The sequence below is a fragment of the Benincasa hispida genome, chromosome 2 (genome assembly GCF_027475165.1).
Source record: "Benincasa hispida cultivar pf3 chromosome 2, pf3_genome.v1.1, whole genome shotgun sequence".
Classification (NCBI taxonomy): Eukaryota; Viridiplantae; Streptophyta; class Magnoliopsida; order Cucurbitales; family Cucurbitaceae; genus Benincasa; species Benincasa hispida.
In genome coordinates this window covers 46,794,170-46,800,581 of record NC_143479.1, presented here as the reverse complement: position 1 = coordinate 46,800,581, position 6,412 = coordinate 46,794,170, and the positions used below count along the sequence as shown (strand labels likewise).

Below are 6,412 nucleotides of genomic sequence, written 5' to 3'. Positions count from 1 at the left end.
GATGAGAGCACTTTATCTGTGGATTTCGATGGTGAGTTGGTCAAGTTTAATATTTTCGATGCTATGGAAACTTCCACCATAGGGCAAGTACATTCTTTGTGCCAGATTGATGTGTTTGACTCTTTTTAGCAGAAGGTTATATGAGACGTCTATGACGACGATGAGGATATCTCAGGAGATTTAATCCCCCTTGGAGAGCTTGCCACCTTGTCCATGATAGAGCCGGTAACTATGCCCTCATGTTCTGATGATGAATCTTCTGACAAGGTGCTTCCTTTTTTTTTGCAGGTACCTAAATTGGAGTTGAAGGATCTTCTAGACCACTTAAAGTACACCTATTTGGGGGAAGCTGAGACCTTGCCTAGTATTATCTCCAAGAACTTATTGAGGAACAAAAAAAAGCAGCTAGTTGAGATACTGAAGAAATATAAGCTGAGCATTGGATGGACGCTGGCCGACATTAAAGGTATTAGCCCCACTGTGTGCATGCATCAAATTTTTTTGGAAGATGGAGCTAAGCCTTGTTGATAGCCAAAACGATGCCTGAATCCTATCTTGAATGAGGTAGTCATGAAAGAGGTCTTCAAACTCTTGCATCCAGGAATTATCTATCCTATCGCTGATAGCGAGTGGGCCAATCTTATTCATGTAGTGCCTAAGAAAATGGGTATTACTGTGGTTAAAAATTATGAGGGTAGTTTGATTCCTTTTAGGGTCCAAACTGGGTGGAGGATGTGTAGAGATTTTAGGAAATTAAATGTTGTAACCAGAAAAGACCACTTCCGCATTCCTTTTATTTACCAGATGCGTGAAAGGCTTGCTGAAAAGCCCTTTTTCTATTTTCTCGATGGTTTTTTGGGTTTGTATCAGATCTTGATAAATCAAGAGGACCAATAGAAGACTAAATTTACATGTCTCTATGGCACCTTTGCCTTACGAAGAATGCCATTTGGACTATGTAACTCTCCCAACACCTTTCAGCGTTGTATGATGTCCATATTTTCATAGTATATTGAAAAATGCATGGAGGTTCTTATGGACGACTTCACTGTATATGGAGACTAATTTTCTGATTTTCTATCTAAATTGTCTAGGGTGCTAGAAAGATGCATTGAGTCTAACCTTGTTCGGAATTTCAAAAAGTGTCATTTGATGGCCTCGCGTGGCATAGTTTTAGGACATATAGTATCTGAGCATGGCATAGAGGTAGATCCTGCTAAGATTTATGTTATTGCTAAGCTCCCTTACCCCACAAATGTGAGAGAGGTTTGTTCGTTTCTTGGTCATGCAGGTTTCTATCGCGGGTTCATTCAAGATTTCAGTAAGATTGCTCAGCCGATGACCTCTCTTCTCCAAAAGGATGTGGCCTTTGATTTTAATGACGAATGCAGAAAAAGTTTTGATGTGCTAAAGAACGCCTTGTCCTGCACTCTGGTTATTCAGGCTCCTCGTTGGGACCTTCCCTTTGAGATCATGTTGTTGGGAATGGTGTCCTAAATCTTCTGGTAGTCTCGTAGTTTGTAAACTCTGTAAACATATTGTTATTAATAAAATAAGTGATTTTATAAGTATTTACTCAATCAAATAAAGTAAGATCCGAGGTTATTTTATGTAACTTAAGCATGTATGTGGAGACAAACAAGTGAATCATGCCTTAAATGATAACCTAAATGGTCTGTAGTATATGGATAAAGGATGGATAACTTATCCTGGTGACACTATGGATACGGCCTGTTTTGTTGATGTTACAAGTGTTGTAAAGTGCTATAAATGGTCTGATCCTGATCATTCTGTGGAGACATACGAGTTAGGGTATCCTATATAAAGAGTTTGTATAAGACCAGACCACGACATGATTAGTCTCTTTATATAATTCCATTGATAATTGAGACTTACATTTCTCTAAAATGACAATAGGTGACATGACCTTAATCATGAGTGAGTTAAATACTCCTGCCTATGAGGGTGGTCTTTTGATTTGTATGGGTGAAAGTGGCCAGATTGCCAACTCAACAAGCCTACCATTTTGGGGATTCTTCTGATTGAGGAATTGGGAACTCAGCTACACAAGATGGAATTCATTCCTTCCCCGAAGTAGGGGTAAGTAGATAAATTGCTCCCTCAAGGGCTGATTCCGGGTCTAGAACATAGTGGCCACACCCTCTCTTGGGAAGAGAAGACTCAGTCATTGTGGGACTATAACTTATTGTTCATTAGAGAAATTAGTGGTACTTAAGGAGTTAGATGTAACAGGGGCAAAATGGTAAATTGGCCCATTTGTACTTATGAGCGATTTGTAAAGAGTCATCGCATTGTTGATTGGTTATATGGACACATAAATATATCTGTAGTGCGAAGAGTGAAACTGTCGGTCTTTAATGAAGTGCCTGACAGTTAACGGATGGTGGATATCGTGATTAAAGAGTTTAGTCAGTTATTCACGTACTGTTGGAGCTTCAAGCTACAGATCCATAAGGTCCCCTTAATAGCTCAATGAGTTCAAGTTGAGAATCCGATTTTGGGTTAGTTTGAAGTGTTCAAATTAACAAGAGGAAATTTTATTTATACATAATATAATTAAATTAATTCAATTATATGTGATATAATTGATATACTGTATTTGATACATTTTTTAATTGAAGGAATTAATAGAAATATGATTTATATTAAATGCCATAAAGGAGAAAAAGAACTATGGTTTATATGTTGCATATGATGCGATATTAAAACTATAGGTTATAAATATAATATGATAAGTTGGTTATTGTATTTATTTATAATTTATTAATTATGTGATAATTATTAATTCTTTTTCTTAATAATTGTGACTTGAGTGGAGGTTATTTGTGGTTCATGGTAACTGTGAGTTAAAAAGGAAAATAGTTTTCCAAATCATTAGATTATTCATTCGAATTGTCTCACAGAAAAATACTATCGAGTACAAAGTGTTTTTACTAAACGATAGATTTAGAGCATAAACGATCAAGAATCGAGTTCACTATACGATAGTTACTCGATGCTATACGATTGAGTAGCAAATCTATATGATAGGCTTCTTCTTACTACACGATCGAGTACTAAGTCTATACGATAGACTTTTCCTTCTTCTGTTGCATACTCGATCGTTTACCTCCTCCATTCCTCTATCCAAAGTCATATAGACCCCACAACTCCTGGATTCTCACACCAGGAATGTCAAGGTAACTCTTGTGGTGGTGTCTTGTTTACTCGCTGGTGTTCGAGGATTGATGATCGAGTTTCACTTGTTGAGATTGAGGATCTTCCAGTTGTTCGTTGAGATTGAGTTCTGATCATTGCGTTCAAGTTCTTCTTTGGACGTGTTGTAGATTGATCGAGGGAAATACGTGAAGAAGGAGTTATTCAAATGTATTATACTCGATCTCTTTGTATTTATTCTTCGAAGCATGTTGTAATTTATCTTTATGCATAGTCGTTTTTGTTAGACTATAAATGTATGTGTTCTTTCTCAATGGTATTTAGAACGATCCGCTTCCGCTGATTGGTTATCTAATCAAGAGTTCCTTCACATGTGCGATGTGAGTGACCGTGCTGTGGGAGCAGTGTTGGGGTAGAAGATATATAAGAAACATCACGTCATCTACTATGCTTGGAAGGCCCTCAACGCAGCTCATTGCAGATACACCACGACGGAAAAGGAGTTTTTAGTTGTTATTTTTGCTTTAGAAAAAAATCGCTCTTATATTTTGGGATATGAAATTACTATTTTTTCTGACCATGTAGCTCTACGCTACCTGATGTCAAAGAAGAAGTCCAAGCTTAGATTGCTAAGGTGGGTTCTTCTCCATCAGGAGTCCAACTTGAATCTCCAAGACAGAAAAGGATACGGGAATGTCATTGCCGATCACCTGAGTAAGATTGTTGTAGAGGGAGGTTGCCTCAGTTCTGATGGAGACTTCCCTAACCACACTTTGATGCAGGTAGATGGTATTTCTATGACTCCCTGGTACACTGACATTATGAATTACTTGACCACTTGTAAGTTCGCAAATGGGATGAACAAACATAAGCAAGATAAAATTAAAAGTGAGTTAAAATATCATGTTTGAGAGGATCCTATTTTGTGGAAGTTTTGTTCATATCAGGTAGTTAGAAGGTGTGTCCTTAATGATGAGTTTTTTTCTGTTCTTGAATTTTGTCATAAGCATGCTTGTGGAGGGCACTTCAATCTCAAGAGAACCACAAAAAAGCCTTAGATTTTGGTTTATATTGGGACACTTTATTTAGGCCATAGTTACTGATGATGCTAAAGTGGTTGCGGTTTTTTGAAGACTAACATTCTTAGCAGGTTTGGGTTCCCTAAAGCAATCATCAGCGATCAGGGATCACACTTTTGCAATAGAGTCATTGCATCCTTATTGAAGAAGTACGGTGTCCAACATCGTATTGGCACCCCATACCACCCTCAGACTAATGGGCAGACAGTGGTTTCCAACAAAGAAGTAAAGACAATTTTCGAAAAGGTGGTCAACCCAGGAAGAAAGGATTGGACCCTCCGGCTTGATGACGTTCTATGGGCCTACAGGATAGCTTTCAAAACTCCTATTGGAATGTCCCCTACTGGATGGTTTATGGTAAGGCTTGCCATCTTCCAATTGAAATCTTGCACAGGGCTTATTGGGCTATCAAAAAGTGCAATTGGGACATAGAGGTAGCTGGGGAGGCCAGACTTTTACAGCTTCAAGAATTGGAAGAGCTGAGGTTAGAATGTTTTGATTTATAAGCAAAAAGCGAAGGACCTTCATGACAAGATGCTTGCACCCAAGGAGTTTCAGGTAGGACCAAAGGTACTCCTTTATAGCTCTCGATTGAAATTTATGCCAGGTAAACTCCGGCCCAAGTGGATTGCACCCTTTGGCGTTTCTGGCGTTTATCCTTATCATGCAGTACACATTGTTAAATTTGAGATAGGAAAAGTCATCAAAGTTAATGGGCAAAGGTTAAAGGTCTTCCATAATGGCGAGTTTTTGGATTGTTTCAACATCACCTACTGATTTGGACTCGCTGGTCTACATCTAAAACGAGCCATCATGGTCGAGCAACTGACCATAAACATTTGTGCTACCTGGAGGCAGCCAGGATTTTAGGATTTGATTGAAATCAGTATCTCTCTTTTTATTTTTCTTTTATTTGAGCTAATTCTTTCTATTATTCTTGTTTGTAGGATTTTTGAAAAGAAAAAGGAGCTGATCAGAGTATCCTACATCCTTTCTTCATTCCAATGTTCAGGGAGGTACTATGATCTCTTATGCTTTACTTTTGATCACATTGGGGACAATGTGTGTTCTAAAAGTTTCGGATGGGGTGTTGGGATTTTGGCCCAATTTTTTTCAAATTTCTTTTATGATGATATTATTTGGGGTCCTTGAGCGCTGTGCTTAGACAATGCTTGCTTGTTTAAGTTTGTCTTGCTGTTGTGTTCCTTATGATGATTAGTCTATGACGCACTTATAGGAACTGTTTTTGCTTGAGAATAGGTTGAATGGAAAGGGTTCATAATTTTCATGATATTTTTGAAAATTTTACTTCCATATTTTTATTACTAATCTCCAAGCCCTTTGCATATCTATCTTGACCATGTGCGCTTGCTTAGAATTGAATTATGAGACCATAAGTTTGTTGTCACTATGGTAGGCCTTGGTGATAGATATTAGTCTTTTTGCAGTTCAATTTAGTAATGCATGCTTAAGATGTAGTCAATTGATATCACTGTCGCCTAGTTAAAAAAAATTCTATTTATGCATGTTTAGGGGTCTACTCCTCAAATGTGCATGTAAAAATGCCCCCAAAATACTAAACACCTTAGCGCACGACCCAAGGCCTATGTGTCTCCTAAAGAGGATACCAAAGACCTTCATATGTATATGAATGATGAGTTCCCTGATTACCTTCATCTCCTTGATTATCAGGGTCCTAGATACCTTCATCTCCTTAAGTATAAAAAAATTAGGGTATATGAATTATTCCTTTACAAATCATGCTTGAATATGAACGTATTCAAAATTCCATAAATAACTTAGCATTTTAAGTGGGTAATCATAAACATGATGCCTTAAGAAACATAATAGGAATACTTAAAACATATCACGGGAAAGCTAACATTTAAAGCTCATTTAGAAGAAATTCCTAACTTAACACAGCATTAGAAACTTTGAAGCATGATAGCACTGGAAATGTGCTATCTTCTTTCACTTACTTCAAGGTTGTTTAGCTACTTAATTTGGTTAAATTGACTACTCAGTTGGACTCGAATGTACAAGTAGTTAGACTAAGCGTTCGGGACAAAAAGGTACTAAAATGACGAAGTTAGGAGCGAAATTGATCAAATGACAAAGTGAATGAAAGGTTATATCAGCATGCAACAGAAGCAACA

General features: G+C 37.5%; 1 pseudogene; it reads left to right on the top strand.

Moving 5' to 3' along the window:
• The first annotated feature begins 231 nt into the window (after positions 1–231).
• LOC150037943 (uncharacterized) lies at positions 232–5,033 on the top strand (annotated as a pseudogene).
• The last annotated feature ends 1,379 nt before the right edge of the window (positions 5,034–6,412 follow it).